Source organism: Heloderma suspectum, chromosome 1 (genome assembly GCF_057233095.1).
Source record: "Heloderma suspectum isolate Gila_16-S chromosome 1, 16-S_ref, whole genome shotgun sequence".
Taxonomy (NCBI): domain Eukaryota; kingdom Metazoa; phylum Chordata; class Lepidosauria; order Squamata; family Helodermatidae; genus Heloderma; species Heloderma suspectum.
Window position 1 is genome coordinate 202673530 of NC_139458.1, and position 18547 is coordinate 202692076.

Here is an 18547-nt window from a genome sequence, read left to right on the forward strand (position 1 = left end):
CTGAAATGAATTTCTCAGACATTCCTAGCATTAGTATAGTGCATTCAGAGGTAAGAGGGTATATCTAGGGATGTTGGAGAAATCTTCAATGGATGCAAAAGAGTTTGGATTTCTATGAATCCGACCTGCATATTCTGACTGTAGCAGACTGGCTTTTTCGGAGTCACATCAATTCCATGGACTTGCAGTCAATTTTTAAAAACTTTTTTTTTGGGGGGGGGGGTTGCGCAAATGCACATTTGCAGGCAGGAATGAAATTCTCTTACATCCCTAAAAAAAAAAAATCTGTTTCAGTCAATGAGTGGACTGCAGAACAAAAGACACCTGTCAATCCATGAAACATAGACAGAACAGATTTAACAAAATCTGTACATCCTTAGGTATATGTACTGATATAGCCCCACCTTCTCCATTCCTTGACCTTCCTGTCTTAAATCAGGAGGTCTGAACAGAGCGTGTAATTGCAGTCACAGTCCTACTTATGATTAGGAACCCTGATGGTGCAAAGTTCCCAGTTGCATGGAGGAATGTAATTGCATCCAATCAAACACAATTATAGTCCCTGCTGAGAACTTCCCTGTCAACACATTGAGGTTGGGGGTGGAGGGACAGCACCACTGCACAGGTCCCCTTGATGAGTAGACTTTTGAATGCCTGAAGAGGGCTAGTGTTCCTTTCTTTTGTGAGGTATATTTGATTTAGCAGCACAAGTGGGCAAAATCACTTTGTTCCTGCAGGTCAACTGACTGCAGTGTGCAGCAAAATCATATCCATGGTTATGCAGAAGTAAGTCCCAGTTTGATCAATGGGGATCACTCCCTAGTAGGGATGGGAGAATCTGCGAGGTTTGAGCTTGTTGAGACGATTCGCCTATTTTCACCTTTGTTGTTGTTGTTCAGTCATTCAGTCGTGTCCGACTCTTCGTGACCCCATGGACCATAGCACGCCGGGCCTTCCTGTCCTGCGCTCTCTTCTGAAGCGTGCTCAAGTTCATATTCATTGCATCGGTGATGCTATCTAGCCATCTCATCCTCTGACGTCCCCTTCTCCTTTTGCCTTCAGTCTTTCCCAGCATCAGGGTCTTTTCCAGAGAGTTTTCTCTTCGCATTAGGTGGCCAAAATATTTGAGCTTCAGCTTCAGTATCTGTCCTTCCAATGAGCACTCAGGGTTGATTTCCTTTAGGATGGACTGATTTGACCTCCTTGCAGTCCAGGGGACTCGTAAGAGTCTTCTCCAGCACCACAGTTCGAAAGCATCAATTCTTCGGCGCTCAGCCTTCCTTATAGTCCAGCTCTCACAGCCATACATTACTACTGGGAAAACCATAGCTTTGATTAGATAGACCTTTGTCGGCAAGGTGATGTCTCTGCTTCTTACTATGCTGTCTAGGTTTGCCATAGCTTTCCTCCCAAGGAGCAAGCATCTTTTAATTTCATGGCTACAGTCACCGTCTGCGGTGATCTTGGAGCCCAAGAAAATAAAATCTGTCACAGCTTCCATTTCTTCCCCTTCTATTGTTGCAGAACCCAGAGTCAGAGAGACCACGGAGTGAAGGAAAAAGAGATTATTTATTTAACGCGCTTAAGGCTGGAATCATTTCCAAAGAGCCAGAAGCCCCGAAATACATCAGCACATTGTTTTTATAGACATTGTGACACATATGAAATGGCTCCTCCTCCCCCTCCCGCGTGGGGTTGCAGTCCTCAACATTTCTTCTCCTAGCACTATTGTTTATAATACAAGAACTGGGTTATAGGGTAGCCATGATAAGGAGAAAACAGAAGAGAACAGCAGAGAACAAGATATACAATTGTATGACCTTTGACAAGATAAGGAATTCCTGTGTCTCATCAGCTTACAACAATATATTCAAGGGAGAAAGAGCTCAGCAAGAACATGAAGCATGAGACTGCATGAGGCTACTTAGTCTGACCCCCGATATGGCTGCTACATTCCCCCCTTAAATGCATAATTTCATTACAATTATAGCATTTCTGATAACTATACAAAGCTTTTTGTGACATACATATTACTTAGCCTCTTGTTGGGCTATTAGGGCGTAGAGGGCAGCAGTTTTACTAGCTGAGACATAAAACAGATTGGTTAAACAGAGCATAAGACAAGGAATGCAGAGACATAACAGTATCTCTACGAACAACACTGGTAGAATTAGGATGAACAATGCTTTAAACCAGCTAAGATCTGGAAGCCAAGGGGTTAACTAATTTAGCTAATTGTTTTGTCTTATTGTTTTGTTAGCTACTATATTGTGCAGCTTGTTATCTGTTCATCTACAGCATTGCCATTATCAGTTAAGTTAAAACAACAGAGCTTTTGGTGTGTCTCACAACTTAAATGATGAAGAAGGAAGAGGTAATCTATACCAGCTCTATTTTCTAGAACTGCACCTCTTAGATCACGCAACTCTTTATTTAACAATGACAATGCTCGTGAGGTGGCATTTATGCTTTTGGCTAAGCTGCAAGCTAACCAGTTGATCTTTAGACCATTAGCCAAGGCTAAACCTGGAACCCCAACTAGTGACATTGTTAAGGCCAATTTTTCTGAGTCAGAATATAACTGCACATGACTATTACAATTTTTAGTTAGTTGGAGTGCTCGAGGCTGCCGTTGACGGATTTTTTCGGGCCACAGGGGAAGAATTGGCACCAGTTCAATTGGCGGCTGAGGCAACATGGGTGGTTATTAGACAAGTTGGCAGGAATGAATGACCAAGTGCGGGAACTACATGTCTAAAACCATCTATGAGGCAAAAGTATGTGGGCATCATTAAAAGATATGTTTTGAATTTTATTACAGTGGAAGGGGGCCAGGGATAGCTTTGTATTTTCTGGAAAATTTTTGACAATTAAGCATTCGTGCACACGTAGCAACGATGGGGGTGCGTAGAGTGAACTCTGTAGGGGGTAGGATCTTTGCAACCACGCCCCAATTAGCATTTTGGGAATAAGTTAAACGTACACCATAAACTCTTAACATGGTATCTTTTTGAATTTTCCCAGGATGTCTACAGACAGGTATTAGGCAAGAGCTAATAAGCCTGTTTGCAGGTATACCTCTTGGCAAACAAAAATGTTTTACTCTCGTGATGTTAGCCAGGTGAAGCCAGTAATTATCAGCAAATCGCTGGGACAAACTTCTCTTTCTAGGGGCAGACCCCCCTTTTTGCACCTTATTAAGGAAACACAATGCAACACTACTAACACTACAACACGCATGTTTGATCTTCTTTGGGATCTGACTGTACGCCGGGCAGCTATTCACCTGGCAAGCTGCAGTAGGGTCTAGTCCTCTTCTTCAATTCTCCAGTTGCAGGTCTGACCGTACGCAGGGGGACAGTCTCCCGGTGTGTCCACAGTAAGGTCTAGCCTGAGTCTTCTTACTGCTTTTTCAGAATGATTTTTAAAGGATTTTCAGGATTTCTGTTTACAGTCTACTCTCCCTAGGGGTGCACGAAAGTCCCTTACCTGTCCTCGAAGCTTTTCGCGGTGGGGGGGAGGCACTTCGCTGCTCCCCCCGCGAAGTTCAGGCTGGGGGGGGAGGCTTCCTGCCTCGCCCGGCCGAAATTCAGGCCGGGGGGGAGGCTTCCTGCCTCGCCTGGCCGAAATTCAGGCCGGGGAGGAGGCGCCTCGCCTCGCCCGGCCTCGAACTAAAAAGTTAAAAAAAAAATGCCCCCGTGATAGGCTACATGACGATTAATGTAGCCTATCACGGCTAGATCTGCAAAGTCAGCCGTGATAGGCTACGTAAATCATCACGTAGCCTATCACGGGTGACTTAAAAAAAAAAAAAGCGCGTACGCAAATGGCGGCCCCCATAGGGAGCCGCCATTCGCGTTCCTTATTTGGTCGCTGTAGTCTACGTAAAGATTTACGTAGACTACGGCGAAAATAAGGGCAACGCAAATAGCGTTGCCCTTATTTTCACCGTAGTCTACGTAAATCTTTACGTAGACTACAGCGACCAAATAAGGAACGCGAATGGCGGCTCCCTATGGGGGCCGCCATTTGCGTACGCGCTTTTTTTCTTTTTTTTTTAAAGTCACCCGTGATAGGCTACGTGACCATTTACGTAGCCTATCACGGCTGACTTTGCAAATCTAGCCGTGATGGGCTACGTTAATCGTCATGTAGCCTATCACGGGGGCGTTTTTTTTTTCTTTTATTGGAATGGCGGCGGCGGCAGCCGGTCAAAAGACCGGCTGCCGCTCCCGCTCCAGATGAAGACCTGACGAACCGCCGGCTGGACCCGCCGCCGGGAGGGACATTCGCCAAAGGTAAGTCCCGTCCTGGGGGGGGCGGGGGGCAGAGGGGGCGGAGAATTTCTCCCCGAAACTTGTTCGGGGGGCCGAACACGTTGGCGCTCGGCCCCCCGAAGTTTCGGGGAGAAATTCTCCGCCAACCCTAACTCTCCCCCTCTCACTCTCTTGACTCATGTCCAATGTATCCAGGGTTTAACTCCAGCTGCTTTCATAGCTGCGGGGGTGGAAAGTATGACAGTTTTCAGTCTTCTCCATCTGGGAGTCAAAGGGTTATTTTTCCCTCTTTAACTCATACTTTAACTCTTGGTTGGAAAGGATGAACTTCTGTGATGGGAATGGCTTATTTTCTAAGACAAAGCGACGCTGGGCTTGAAGAACTTTGCTCAGTGTTTGGACTTCTTGTTTAAGGCTAACGTTTGCTTGCTCTTGATGCCACTCCAGTGTCAATCATGAAGTCAATGTCATGGCCCCTCTCAAGCTGTCTCCCTCTTCGCCCATTCTGGCCCCTTTGGTTTTCTCCTTTGTGTATTTGATTTATTTTATTTGGGCATTCATGCCACTAATGTCCATCTTGTCCACACTGGGCACACTGGTTCTTTTTTAAGAATCTTCTGCCTCTGCCAGGTCTTCTTTTTTCTTTCGTCCACGTCTTCTTGGGCCTCTGGGTTGAGGGAGGGGGGTATACTGGTGATAGGCATTTGAAAGACGCTCCAAGCACGCTCTGGGGCCTCGGTGGCACCTTGCAGCACTTTAGACACTTTGGTCATATTAACTGACTTCTTCATACCTGCTTTCATGGCTTCTAACAGCAGGGTTTGATACTGGGTGAGGCGCTCTAGCCCCACTTGTGTTTTGGGATTCTAGCGGGGGGGGGTTACTTACAAGGAGACTTTATTGGGTAACTTACAGCACACAGGCGTACTTAATGGTTGGATCAGACAGCTTCTCTGAACCACGAACTATTGGGCTAAATGGGTTTTATACCATACATGTTACCCATGAGGCAACACAACACTAGCAAGCATTTTCAGCATAGGCTAGAAGTGTTTGGTTCTCAGGCACAGCTTCCTGTAAACAACTTCGCTTCCCAAAGTGCTTGATAACACTTTTATTCATTAGTATGGGAAGACAAATTTTTTCTCTTTCTTTTGCTTTCTTTTTCTTTGCTGATCTGCCTGTATTGCAAATGTTTTTTTTCTTTGCCTCTTGCCTTTTCTTTCTTCTTGTCATCTATTGGGAACCACACTTAGTATCATTTGGAGTTGCAACTAACACTAATCTGCAAATATCACATATATTTTATGATATTTAAGAAATCATAAAATATACACAACAAACTTTTTCCTGCAATTTAACACAATGAATGGAAAACACTTTTTGCATGGTAAGGCATGATGGAGCAGATCCAGCAATCATACTGCTCTTCTGGCTGAAAGCTCAGGGCCCATTAAAATCAAGGGACGGGCATACCCACACACGCAAAGAGTTCTAGGTCACCATTTTTGCATCGGCAACTCTATGCTGCATGAGTTCTGGCAGAAGGAAATCTAAAAGTTATAGATCAAACTCAGCCTGCTGTACACTGAGCTGACTACAAACACAGACACATGGTCCACAGCGATGAGAGTTCAAGTTTATCAAAAGCTTCACAGCACTGTCCATGGCAAGTCTTTGACAATTTAAAATTTTAGTTCATGTGCAGAGTGTCTCTAAAAAGCCCAGATGATGATGGAGGCAAACAGAGAAGGCTCTGGGCAATGAAGATGAGATGTTTCCAGCAAAGGCTCTCCACTTTTGCATCAGTTTAAAAAGGGAAAGTGTGGCCCTACACCCCTTCTGACAGACAAGGGCCTTTAACTTTTTAGCAAGGCCTCTGTCTAAACAGAGCGGCACAGCTCAGCTCTTTAGCCTCACGCATTAACCTGGGCAACTCTTCTGTAAATTTTATTTTACTTCTGTCAGGTTCTCTCACAGACATTTTAAAAACTTACTCTTTTTTTTTTCTCTTCTAACCTGGTACACGAAAGCACTGAAACACTGAGTGCCGAAACTCAGGACTCTGGGGGGTGATGGGCATCGCTTTATACTTGCATTTTTCAGGCAGCCATTAGGGGAGGCGGTGGGGTGATTTGCAGGACTTCAAAGGCAAGCTTCTCAGTTTGTTTGTATTTGTAAATCCCAAGCTTAAAACAGGACACGATGAGGTACAGGGCAGCCAAATTCTTGCTTTGGCACGGGCAACAAATAACTCTGGTCAGCTTTCTTCGCTGGGGTCTCAAACAGGAAAACAGTCTTAATTTAAAGTTGTAACATCAGTGACAGCGTCAGCCAGCCAGCTACACAGATCTCATTGTTTTTTAAGACAGTTGCTCCAATATCTTCTTTTCTTCTCAATCAGGTTGGGTCTCCCAGCTTACACAGTTTATTGCAGCTTTCAGGAACATGGTAGTAGCGTGATTTTGGCTTGGCCAGGAACATGCTGTCTGGTTTCTCGGTTTCTTCAGCACACACACTTAGGCAGTGTAACACTGGACACTCAAATCAGTGAGATTTCTTCATTGCAGGGAATCCCAAGGCAAAAGCTTAATGGTTACGCTCTTCAGAAATCATATAGCCGATGGTCAGTAGCTACAGGCTCTATGCAATTCTAACACAGTTCAAAGCTAAACACGGTTACCTTGACAGAGATCTTCAACATGGTCTTTCCGCTTCATTCTGCTTTGGGACAGTCTTATGGCACACTTTTCACTCGAAGAGCGGTCTAGCCTGTGCTCTGGGGGCTGATTCTTCACCTTTATTTTCTATTTTGCCTTCATCTTCTGGGTCTTCATTTTCAGTTTCCATTTCTTAGGGATTTCATCTCAATTAGGCGAGGTGATGATGTTGCACAACTCAGAACGTTGTGGGCAATTTTCCTGCCCCCCCCCTCTCGGCGCGCTAGGCTAACAGCTACTTCTTCGGCCTTACACTCCCACGCTCCCACGCTTTGTTAAAAGCCAGACTGTCCTGCAACATTTTTCTAATTAACAGCCTCAGATCTTGTTCTTTTTTTCCTCTCAGCTCGACCTTGAGCTTTTTGCTGTTTTCTCTCTCTATTCTGAATCTTTTTTTTTTAAAAAAACCTTTTCCTTCTTTGTTTGACATACATCTCAAGGGGGTGCAAGGTTTGCTTCCCCCACCACCCATAGCCTCCCTCCTAAATTGAAGACAGACACAATTAGGGAATGGAAATTGGTCAGTGAGTAAGGGGTCTCACTGGCCGACACAAGAGGATTTTACACACCACGCACTTTGGTACTGGCCTGGGCACCCGGACGGTTCACGGTATGCGTCAGAAACCGCAGTAGCCACTCAAACAATCATCAATCTCTCCACTGCATCCATATGTCCCTGCCACCCACTTTTCCCACTTTTTACCAGAGCGGAATGCGGCTTCCCCAGCTTCCTCAGCTTCCTACTGAGTACTGGCGTGCTGGGTACTGGCGCCCACTCGGGGGTGTGATCAGGCCCCCCTTTTACCCGCAAGGAGTAGGTTCTTTTGTATACGTATACCACCAACACTGACCTTCTTCATAAGGCAGGGCCCTCTTTTTTTCTGCCCAGTGGCCTTTCTCCCTAAGGGCGGGGCCCTCTTTTTCCCATATACTTGCCTTTCTCCTGAAGGCTTCCAATGTGGGTTTCAACTCAATTGCAGCTGCGATACAGGCAGGGCTCAAGTTCCTTCCTCCACTTCCCAAGGTTCTCTTGCTGCTCGCTACCATTTGGGCGATCCCGGCGCAGGCTTTCTCCCATTCACTCGACAAAAAGGTCGGTGGCGCCAAGAAAGGGAGGCATGCGCCAAGCTCGTCTTCCCGGTGCGGCGATCAAGAGCAGGCAACTGCCACCTGTCTGGCTCAGAGCCTGCCACATCCGAGTCATGGCACCATTTATGTTGCAGAACCCAGAATCAGAGAGACCACGGAGTGAAGGAAAAAGAGATTCTTTATTTAACGTGCGGGCTTAAGGCTGGAATCATTTCCAAAGAGCCAGAAGCCCCGAAATACATCAGCACATTGTTTTTATAGACATTGTGACACATATGAAACGGCTCCTCCTCCCCCTCCCGCGTGGGGTTGCAGTCCTCAACATTTCTTTTCCCAGCACCATTGTTTATAATACAAGAACTGGGTTATAGGGTAGCCATGATAAGGAGAGAATAGAAGAGAACAGCAGAGAACAAGATATACAATTGTATGACCTTTGACAAGATAAGGAATTCCTGTGTCTCGTCAGCTTACAACAATATATTCAAGGGAGAAAGAGCTCAGCAAGAACATGAAGCTGAGACTGCATGAGGCTACTTAGTCTGACCCCCGATATGGCTGCTACACTATATGCCAGGAAGTGATAGGGCCAGATGCCATGATCTTCGTTTTTTTAATGTTGAGTTTCAAACCAGCTTTTGCACTCTCCTCTTTCACCCTCAATAAGAGGCTCTTTAGATCCTCTTCGCTTTCTGCCATTAGGGTGGTATCGTCTGCATATTGGAGGTTGTTGATAATTCTCCCAGCAATCTTAATTCCGACCTGTGATTCATCCAACCTGGCGTTTCTCATGATGTACTCTGCATATAAGTTAAATAAGCAGGATGACAATATGCAGCCTTGTCGTGCTCCTTTCCCAATTTTGAACCAATCGGTTGTTCCATGTCTGGTTCTTATTGTTGCTTCTTGAGCCTCGTACAGGTTTCTCAGGAGACAGGTAAGGTGGTCTGGTACTCCCATCACTTTAAGAATTTGCCAGAGTTTGTTGTGATCCACACAATCAAAGGCTTTAGCGTAGTCAATGAAGCAGAAATAGACGTTTTTCTGGAATTCTCTTGCTTTCTCCATGATCCAGCGAATGTTGATGATTTGATCTCTAGTTCCTCTGCCTCTTCGAAACCCAGCTTGTACTTCTGCTAGTTCTCAGTTCGCATACTGCAGAAGCCTAGCTTGTAGGATTTTGAGCATCACATTGCTGGCATGTGAAATGAGCGCAAATGTGCAGTAGTTTGAACACTCTTTGGCATTGCCCTTCTTTGGAATTGGAATGTAAACTGACCTTTTCCAGTCTTGCGGCCACTGTTGAGTGTTCCAAATTTGTTGGCATATTGAATGCAGCACTTTAACAGCATCATCTTTTAGGAGTTTAAATAGCTCAGCTGGAATACTGTCATCTCCACTAGCTTTGTTGTTAGTAATGCTTCCTAAGGCCCGCTCTCGAGGATGTCCGGCTCAAGTTCAGTGACCGCACTATCATGGCTATCAGGGACATTCAGATCTTTCCTGTGTAGTTCTTCTGTGTATTCTTTCCACCTCTTCTTAATCTCATCCACTTCTGTTAGGTCCCTGCATTCTTGGTCCTTTATCATGCCCGTCTTTGCACAAAACGTTCCCTTGTTATCTCCGATTTTCTTGAAGAGATCTCTAGTCTTTCCCATTCTGTTGTTTTCCTCGATTTCTTTGCATTGTTCATTTAAGAAGGCCTTCTTGTCTCTCCTTGCTATTCTCTGGAACTCTGCATTCAGTTGGATATATCTTCCCCTTTCTCCCTTGCTTTTCGCTTCCCTTCTTCACCTTGGAGCTTGCTTTGTCTCCTCCCCACTCCTGAATGTGACCCTTTCCCCCTCTTTTCAAGCCAAAAAAGTAAAAACGTGCACATTTCAGTGCACATTTTTCAAAATGTGCACCAAAAATATGCACTTTCCTCCACAGACTAAGGAATGACAATGCATAGTTGTTGTTTTTTAATGTACACTTTTTGAATGCGACAGAAACTTCAGGAATTGCAAGCTTTTCTGGAAAACGGTGCTCCTGTTCACATTTGCGTTTGGGGTTGCAAATGCGGCAATTTTGAATTAAACATGAGCGCAAATGAGATTACCATACATCCCTACTCCCTAGTAAATCTATTTCAGATTGCACCCATGCAGCATGAGCATCTCTTCGTTTGCCCCCTATAGAAAGCAGGAGTTTGTACCTGTTCAAAGTGAACACGCACAAACCCCTCAAAGGCACTCGCTTGCAGCTGTCTCTGCTGCCTGTCCATTTTCCTGCCTCCCCCAAAGGGCCCACCAAACTTGTGTCACAGGCTGGGTGCACTGATGACTTCCTGTAGTGGTAGACCCCTTCCTTCCTTCCTTCCTTCCTTCCTTCCTTCCTTCCTTCTTGATATGATAATATGCCACCATATTACAGAGGACCCCTCTCTTCAGCCCTAAGAACAAATAAAATGTAAAGTACTTTGGATTTACATACCCAAACCCGGGAAACAGAGAACTTAACCAAACTTTATGAACATCCTAAGAATACAAATGGTAGCTTTGTAACCATGCAGTCCTTCCCATGGGAAATAGTACTGAATGAGAAATCCCCTTTAAAACAATGCAGACAAAATGTCTAAATATAAAAAGGGAGTTTATTTGGGAGAAAAGGGGAAAAGACAAGGCAAAGCAATCATCACACACAGACAGAATCCCAAATAATATTTATTTATTTATTTATTTCTATACCACCCAATAGCTGAAGTTCTCTTATTTTAAAAATCAATCAAACTTAGCTAGTTACATGTTGCCTTTTTGAGACGAGTCTCAGGTTCCAGAGCATGTGCAGAGTTCATTGCAGTGAGAATGGTCTGACCGAGAGCAGCTTGGCCTCCAAAGTTGTTATATTATTATATTGATAGTTCCATAAGGAGTGAGCAAACACTTACTTTTCATGGGAATCTGGGTTCAAAAAAACCTGGACTCTTAGAAGAGGCGGATTGTTGTTTTGTTAATGATGCCATAGCCTCCAGTTCTGATGCCAGTGGTCTAGACAACCAATCAGAAAATCACTTCATAGCTGGGTTTACTTTAATAAGGATTCTAAATTTGCATTTCAAAAGACTCAGCCAGTTTGAACCAGTTAGCCTATTCTTAAAGGGGAAAAAAAAGCTTAAACTTTTGAATATGTATTGGAAAACAAGAAGGTGAGATAAGCCTATTCAGGCATCTTGGCATGGTGCCAACTTACCAGGTGCTTGGGGGGACACTGTTGAGCTACATCAGAATCTAGGGGTTTGTCACACCTGGGCAGGAGAAAGGGTAGGCAGAGGTGGCTGCAGCTTCAGGAGCTCCCGGGCCCCGGCACCACTTGTTCTCCTTGAGCCTAGTTCCTGCACTGGCACAGCAAACACATCTCCAAGACCTCCACAATCCACACTGACAGCACACCTAACACGAGCTCTTGGAGAGATGGAGGAATGCTAGGCTCCAGGCCAGAGGCCGTCCCCTTTAAGGCATTTTGTGGGGCACCCCAGAGAGATAAAATGCTCACTATGAGTTGTCCTTAGTGCTGCAACGTCTGGCCTGCTTTGCTTCTCTGAGCCCCTTGGGCTCCTGCTTCAGATTAGAAAAATGGGGGGACAAGGCAGCCAGAGGTGCTCAAGGTGGAAGTCAAGTGGGTCCTGCTATAAATAGGTCCTGCTTGACCCGCACGTCCTCACAAAGGATCAAACAGAGGAGTTCACTTTCATGAGCTCCCTTATTTGATTCCCCTGCTTGCTCTATAATACCGTGCATGTTCACTCGGGGAAACCCAGTTGCGTTCAGTGGGACTTACTCCTTTGTAAATGTGTTTAGGATTGCAGCCTTAATTTGAAAACTCATTCATTTCTTTGTGACCCTAATAAATACCTCAGAAGATTATCCAAATCTAGCTCTGATTTCATAGATAAACATATAGATGCTATAGGCTCATTCTCTGAGCCTCAAAATAAGCTAGAATGTTAGTTTCCCCACTGATATGACCCCCAGTTTACACTCAACTTATTACTATTAAATCTAGTGAATTTAGTATGCATCAGGAACAAACCATTTCTTGTAACCTAATTAGCCTTATTTTGTTGCAGTGAAACAAGTAGGTCAAAGATTTTGAAATAAGTAATATTTTTATTTCCATTTAACGTGTTGGCTTTTTTAATTAAAGGCTTCTTGTTATTTCATAACCATGATCACTTGCAAGATAAACTTAAATTTAATGTTGACATTAAGTTACTTTTTGTCTATTCAAAGCTAATGAAATTGCTAATCAAAATGGTTTCTAAACATGCTTCATTAATATTTATAATGGCAGGGAGTTCAGAAAGCAAATATTTCCTGCAGAAGTTGGCTGTAGCTATAATGTGCAACCTTGACTCAAGAATAAAGTACTTGGTAGTTTAAGACAATATTCTAAATGGTGCATATTTTAGATCATCAGTACTGCAGTATGTAGACGTTAGAGCAGGGGTGGGGAGCCTGTGGACCTCCAGATGTTCTCAGACTGCAACTCCCATCATCCCTGATGCTTGCTGAGAGTGGTAGTAGTTGGAGTCACAAGTTCCCCACCCTTGAGCTAGAAGATGTATGACCTGCTCCAAGGAACTCTGGACAACGTGATCTAGCCCAGCCCTGTTTATCAAGCAAGAAGAAATAAACAAGCCAAATTTAGCACCTTATTCCACCCCTTATCCCCCACACTCGATGAAAACTGTGTTGCCAGAAACCAGTAGTGGTATAATCGGATAACTTCTATCTTGACCACATGCCTGGCCATTCTTGGGTGGGTGGACATTTTTGTTGGCAATCTTACTTTGATCCAAGTTGGCAATTAGGGATGGGCGAAATTTCCGTGGTCCAGGTTGTGTGCTGCTCGCCAGATCCCCCCACCCTGGCCACCTTCCCCTGTCGCCGTGTGCAGTGATTTTGCTTAAAAATGGAGTCTCGGCCTTTTTTCATAAAAAATTATTTTAAAATCGGCCTTTACAAAAAAGACTGAGCCTCCATTTTGCAGCTCAGCAAGGGATCGGGGATCCCCATGCTTGCCCAACTCGGCACATGCCAAGTCGGGAAAGCACAGGGATCTATGGACTGGTATCCGGGGACAATTTCTCACCAGGCCCCGAGCTGCCACCGGATGCCCATGACATCCCTATTGGCAATTATATACCACATTAGAATGTTCAAAGTACTTCATACTTCCAGGCTATGTAAATCCCTCCCAAGGGAGGCTGGGTGGGTTCATTCCCTCTCTGCTATCGCTCTGATAGCAGACAAAGACCACTTAATCAAGAAGGCCTTTGGCCTGTACATGGGTCTGTGGGTTGGGTGCTGTTTTTATTCTGTAATTGTTATGTTTTTATTGTATTTTAATGTGTGTTATTGTTTTAATCCATTTGAAATTGTTTTTGTGAGCTGCCCTGAGTGCCATTTTTTTGGTAGAAAGGTGGGTTATAAATCAAATCAAATCAAATCAAATCAAATGAAACCAAATCAGTCAATAAATAAATACTCATTGCCTCATTGTAATCATTGCAAAGCTCCTGCATTCAAAGCTCATGTCCTGCTTTGGGGGTTCCCACAGGCACCTGGTTGACCACTGGAGTGCAGGGGCATTTGGACTGATCCAGCAGGGCGATTCTTATGTTCTTAGGGATCTGGACTCAGCATTAAAAACAAATATCTTGAAACCCAAATGTGGAAATTAAAACAAATTATCTACACAAAGAAAGTGAATGATACGTCTAAAGATACTCACATATAACTTTGATTTCAGTTGAACTATTAAACATATTCTTAAATCTCTCCCAATATTTGTATACATTGTGAAGCTTTTACATAATTACACAATCTGGAATAGGAGGATGGTATTTTTGCATATTGATATTTCCTTTTAGACATTAGTTTTAGGTTAGTTTTTAGTTTTAGGTTAGTGCCAGCTTGTTAAATTCCAGCATTCTCATTTGTGTATTCTTTTATTTTCAGGAGTTTGGGCTGCTTCCCACCAACTCACCCCCTCATATAAATGCATTTCAGTTTCACCAGTTATGCATCTCTGAATCTATACTTTTGATACGTGAAAATGCAATTCCCAGAATTGAACATATATCCACTCTCTAGTATCTATGTTTGATAGCTAAGACAAGGCTGTTTTGGTTGGGGCCAAATGAAAAAAAAAAGAAGCTCTTCAGCATCCTGGGTCTAAAAATAGAAAGAGACAGATGATGCCATCAGTAGACACTACGTGGTTTGTATAGGTTCATCTGAGGTGGTGGACATCTTCTTTGGAGAGATCATACCGAGACAAATCAGAGTTGGTGTAATCTTTCATTTTAAGAACTGTCAGAAAAGAACAATGAAGTATGATGATGTATTAATTTGGTCTCCGCTTCCCTCTTCATAGGTTTTGTGAGTAACTATTTGTTTTCTTCTCCCAATGCTGTTTATTCTTGGTGGGTGATATGATTGGCCCATTAGTCCAATAACTTGTGGAGCTCTTCGAATGGTGGGAGAGCTTTCCCTGGCTCTATCTGCAATGAACTCAGGTGAAACAATTGATTGTCAAAATCATCATCATCATCATCATCATCATCTGAGCTGGTTTCAACGCTTGAGCTCCATTTCACTCCTGATGATGTTACTGGAAACATAACAGGACCTGGAGACCACCCACACACAATGCTTGCTGCAAGCCCTTCTTCGTGGACCCTTGCTACTAGCTGCATCTTCTTATTCCACGATTCTTGTGGTGGAGAGGGTTCATGGTGGATCCGCCATCAATCAGGCGTGGATGGCGCCATAGCCACCAAGAACCATGGAAAATGTAGCTCCTGATGTCCCCAGGGTTTGTCAGAAACCATAGGAATGATATTTCCTATGGTTTCTAGCTGGCATGGCTCTGTCTTGGGCTAATGGAAGTCCTAACAATCGTCCAGCCAAAAGTGCTATCTGTTGATGGTACCAGATAAATTCTAGAATACAATATGAAGGAGTGGGAGCAGAAAAGGCTCACAGGGGGAAGGTGTATCTTTCCAGGCCAAAGTAAGCTTCACAATAGGGCTGGGGGAGGAAATGCATTCTGTTCACATTGTAATGCGTTGTTATTTCACACTTTTGAACCAATACACAAACCAAAACTCAGTTATTCTTCAAAAAATCCCACTCTCTGAATTTTGCAATAGAGTCCTCCTCCAACAACAACAACAACAATAATGCATACAAAATATTACCTTAAGTTAGTGATGAGCAGATTACTTACCCTGTTTCGGGGGGGGGGTGTCCGCGAGGGGGGGAGGCGATCTGTCCCTCCCCCCGGAATCCTCCCTGGACAGCTCTGCTCTGCGGTGAGTCTGCGGAGCCGCCGGCCAGGCCCATCCACAGCCGAACTTCCATCCGCTGCCGGGCTGCAGCCGCAAATGGCATCCGGCGTAGTGGCCACCATTTGCGTCCCTGTGTTAGCCGTGATAGGCAACGTATATATTTACGTTGCCTATCATGGCAAAGAGCAGGGACACACATGGCGTAGTGGATGCTATTTGCTTCCCTGCTTTTTGCCATGATAGGCTATGTAAATACTTACGTAGCCTATCACGGGTAAATTAGGGAGGCAAATGATGGCCGCAGACTGAGGCAGCCATTCATGGCCAGAGACCGGGGCAGCGGACGGACCGGACTTGCTGACGCCAGGAAGGGTCTGTCCTGGGAAAATTTTGTGGCATGGCGGGGGGGGGGAGTGCTCCATTCCTCCATGGACTCTGGGGGGCCGGATTCTAAAGAATCTGGCCTCATTGGAGTCCGTGGCAGAATTCTCTAACATCCCTACCTTAAGTGAAGAGAACAAAATGCCTTATATTAGGAGAATTGCTTGCAAAAATGTTTATACTAGGGATGTATGAAACACTTACCTGGTTTTGTCCAGAGACATCCACGGTGGAGGGGAGGTGCTCTGTCCCTCCCCCCGAAATCTCCCTGGCCACTGCTGGGACATCTGGCTGCTGCTGGGCTGTGCAGGGATGCAAATGGCGGCGGCAGCTGCCGCCGCCATTTGCATCCCTGTCTTTTGCCGTGATAGGCTATGTATATATTTATGTAGCCTATCATGTCAAAAGGCAGGAACGCAAATGGTGGCTGCTATGCCATTTGTGCCCCTGTCTTTTGCCATGATAGGCTATGTAAATATATACGTAGCCTATCACGGCAAAAGACAGGGATGCAAATGGCGTAGTGGCTGCCATTTGCATTCCTGACTGTTGCCGTGATAGGCTACATATATATTTACGTAGCCTATCACGGCCTCCGCAGGGACGCAAATGGTGTCCCTGTGTTAGCCGTGATAGGCTACGTAAATACTTATGTAGCCTATCACAGCCATTCGTGGGAAGGCGAATGGCGGCCACAGACATGGCAGCCATTCGCAGAGCACCGGACGGCTGAAAACAGGTAGGGTCCATTCCGGGCCCATTTCGGGGGCTGGCGGGGGGTTGCTTCATTCTGCCATGGATTCTGGGGGGCTGAATGCACTGGAATTCGGCCTCCCTGGCATCCATGGCAGAATCCTCCAACATCCCTAGTGTATACTAGACAAAATTGCTTACAGAAATGTACATATTAGGACGCATTTGCACAAATATGTGTACTAATTTTCATGCAAACATTTAAAAAACATTATCAAAAAAACCCTGAGCTCCGTATTAGCTCAGGGGTGAGGAACCTTTTTTCCCTTCAAAGGCCATATTCCCTCAGGGGGTAATTTGTTGGGGGCACAGTGTGTGGGAGCAGAGGAAACTGTGGGGGGCCACCCATTTTCTCTCTATTTCTGTCACCCGTTTTTGATATATTTCTCTCTTTCTGCAACCCCCTTCACTCTCTCCCCCTTCCTCCCCACAATTTGGACCATCAGGAGAGATACAGATTACTCTTCTGAGAACTGATTGGTTTGAACTGTTGGTTTGCAGAGGGTTTTGAGATTAGGTTTGGGAGCTGCATAAAATTAGGTGAGGTCTGTAGGTTGTTCACCCTTGCTTGAGACAGAAAGTAGGGATGTCCGAGAATTCCACGACGGATCTTGGTGAGGCCAAATGCCAGTGCATTCAGCCCCCCGAAATCCATCGCAGAATGGCCTGCCACCACCCCGCCTCCTGCGGATCCCCCCCCAGAACAAGACTTAACTGGGGTGGATGTTCTGGATGGCGGCAGCTTTGGCGGCGGCTGGTCTTCTGACCAGCTGCTGCCATTTGCGTTCCTTATTTTTGGCTGTCTTAGTCTACATAAATATTTACGTAGACTAAGAGGGTGAAAATAAAGGGGAACGCAAATAATGCCCGCTACGCGTTCCCCCTTACTTTCGCCATCTTAGTCTATGTAAATATTTACGTAGACTAAGACAGCCAAAAATAAGGAATGCAAATGGCGGTGGCCATAGCCGTGATAGGCTACGTAAGTCTTTACGTAGCCTATCACGGCTGAATACAGGGACGCAAATGGCGGCTATGGCAGCCGCCATTTGCGTCCCTGCTAGCCAGCGGCCGGATGTTCGGCTGCTGGTGGAGCCGGCCAGCAGCTCTGTGGAATCCCTGCGGAGTGGAGCCAGCCGTTGAGGATTCCTGGGAGGAGGGATGGAGCGCCTCCCCCCCGCAGTGGATGCCCTGACCGGAACAGATAAGTGATTCGTACATCCCTAGTGGCAGCTAGGGATGTCGGAGAAATCCTCTATGGACCCCAATGAGGCTGGATTCTATTGAATCTGGCCCCCCGAAGTCTGTGGAGGATTGGATCTCCTACCTCCATCTCCTCGTGAAGTCCTTGCCGGCCGGAAACTGCCTGCCACTGGCTCCGAAGCCCCAGCAATACGGCCGTCATTGCCATATTGCTGGCTGGACTGATGTACTGTGGATGCAAATGGCACTCTCTACGCCATTTGCGTCCCTGTTTTTTCATGCAATAGGCTGCATAAAGATTTACATAGCCTATCACGTCAAAGAGCAGGGACACAAATGGCATCTGCTACGTCAGATGCCATTTGCGTCTGCAGTACGTCAGTCCAGCCAGTGATACGGCAATGGTGGCCATATCGCTGGGGCTTTGGAGCTGGCTGGCAGCTCTGTGGAATTGCCATGGAGCGGAGCCAGCCAGCCAGGATTCCAGAGGAAGGGGCGGATCACCTCCCCCCCTCAGCGGATGCCACAAAATGAAATGAGGTGAGTATTTCGTACACCCCTAGTGGCAGCCTGTAGCCTCCTCAACTTCCCACACTTCAGTTAAAACCATTGTGAGGAAAACATCATGAGGCAATTCCTCCTATGGAGCTTTTTCAGTTCAGAAAGTGCAGGTGGCCTGGGATGCTGCAGAACAATGGAAAGATGTGTAATAGAGAGAGAAAACACACACAGCACCCTCAGCCTCTTCACAGTGATTAGGTAAACTCAAAAAATACCACCAATGGAAA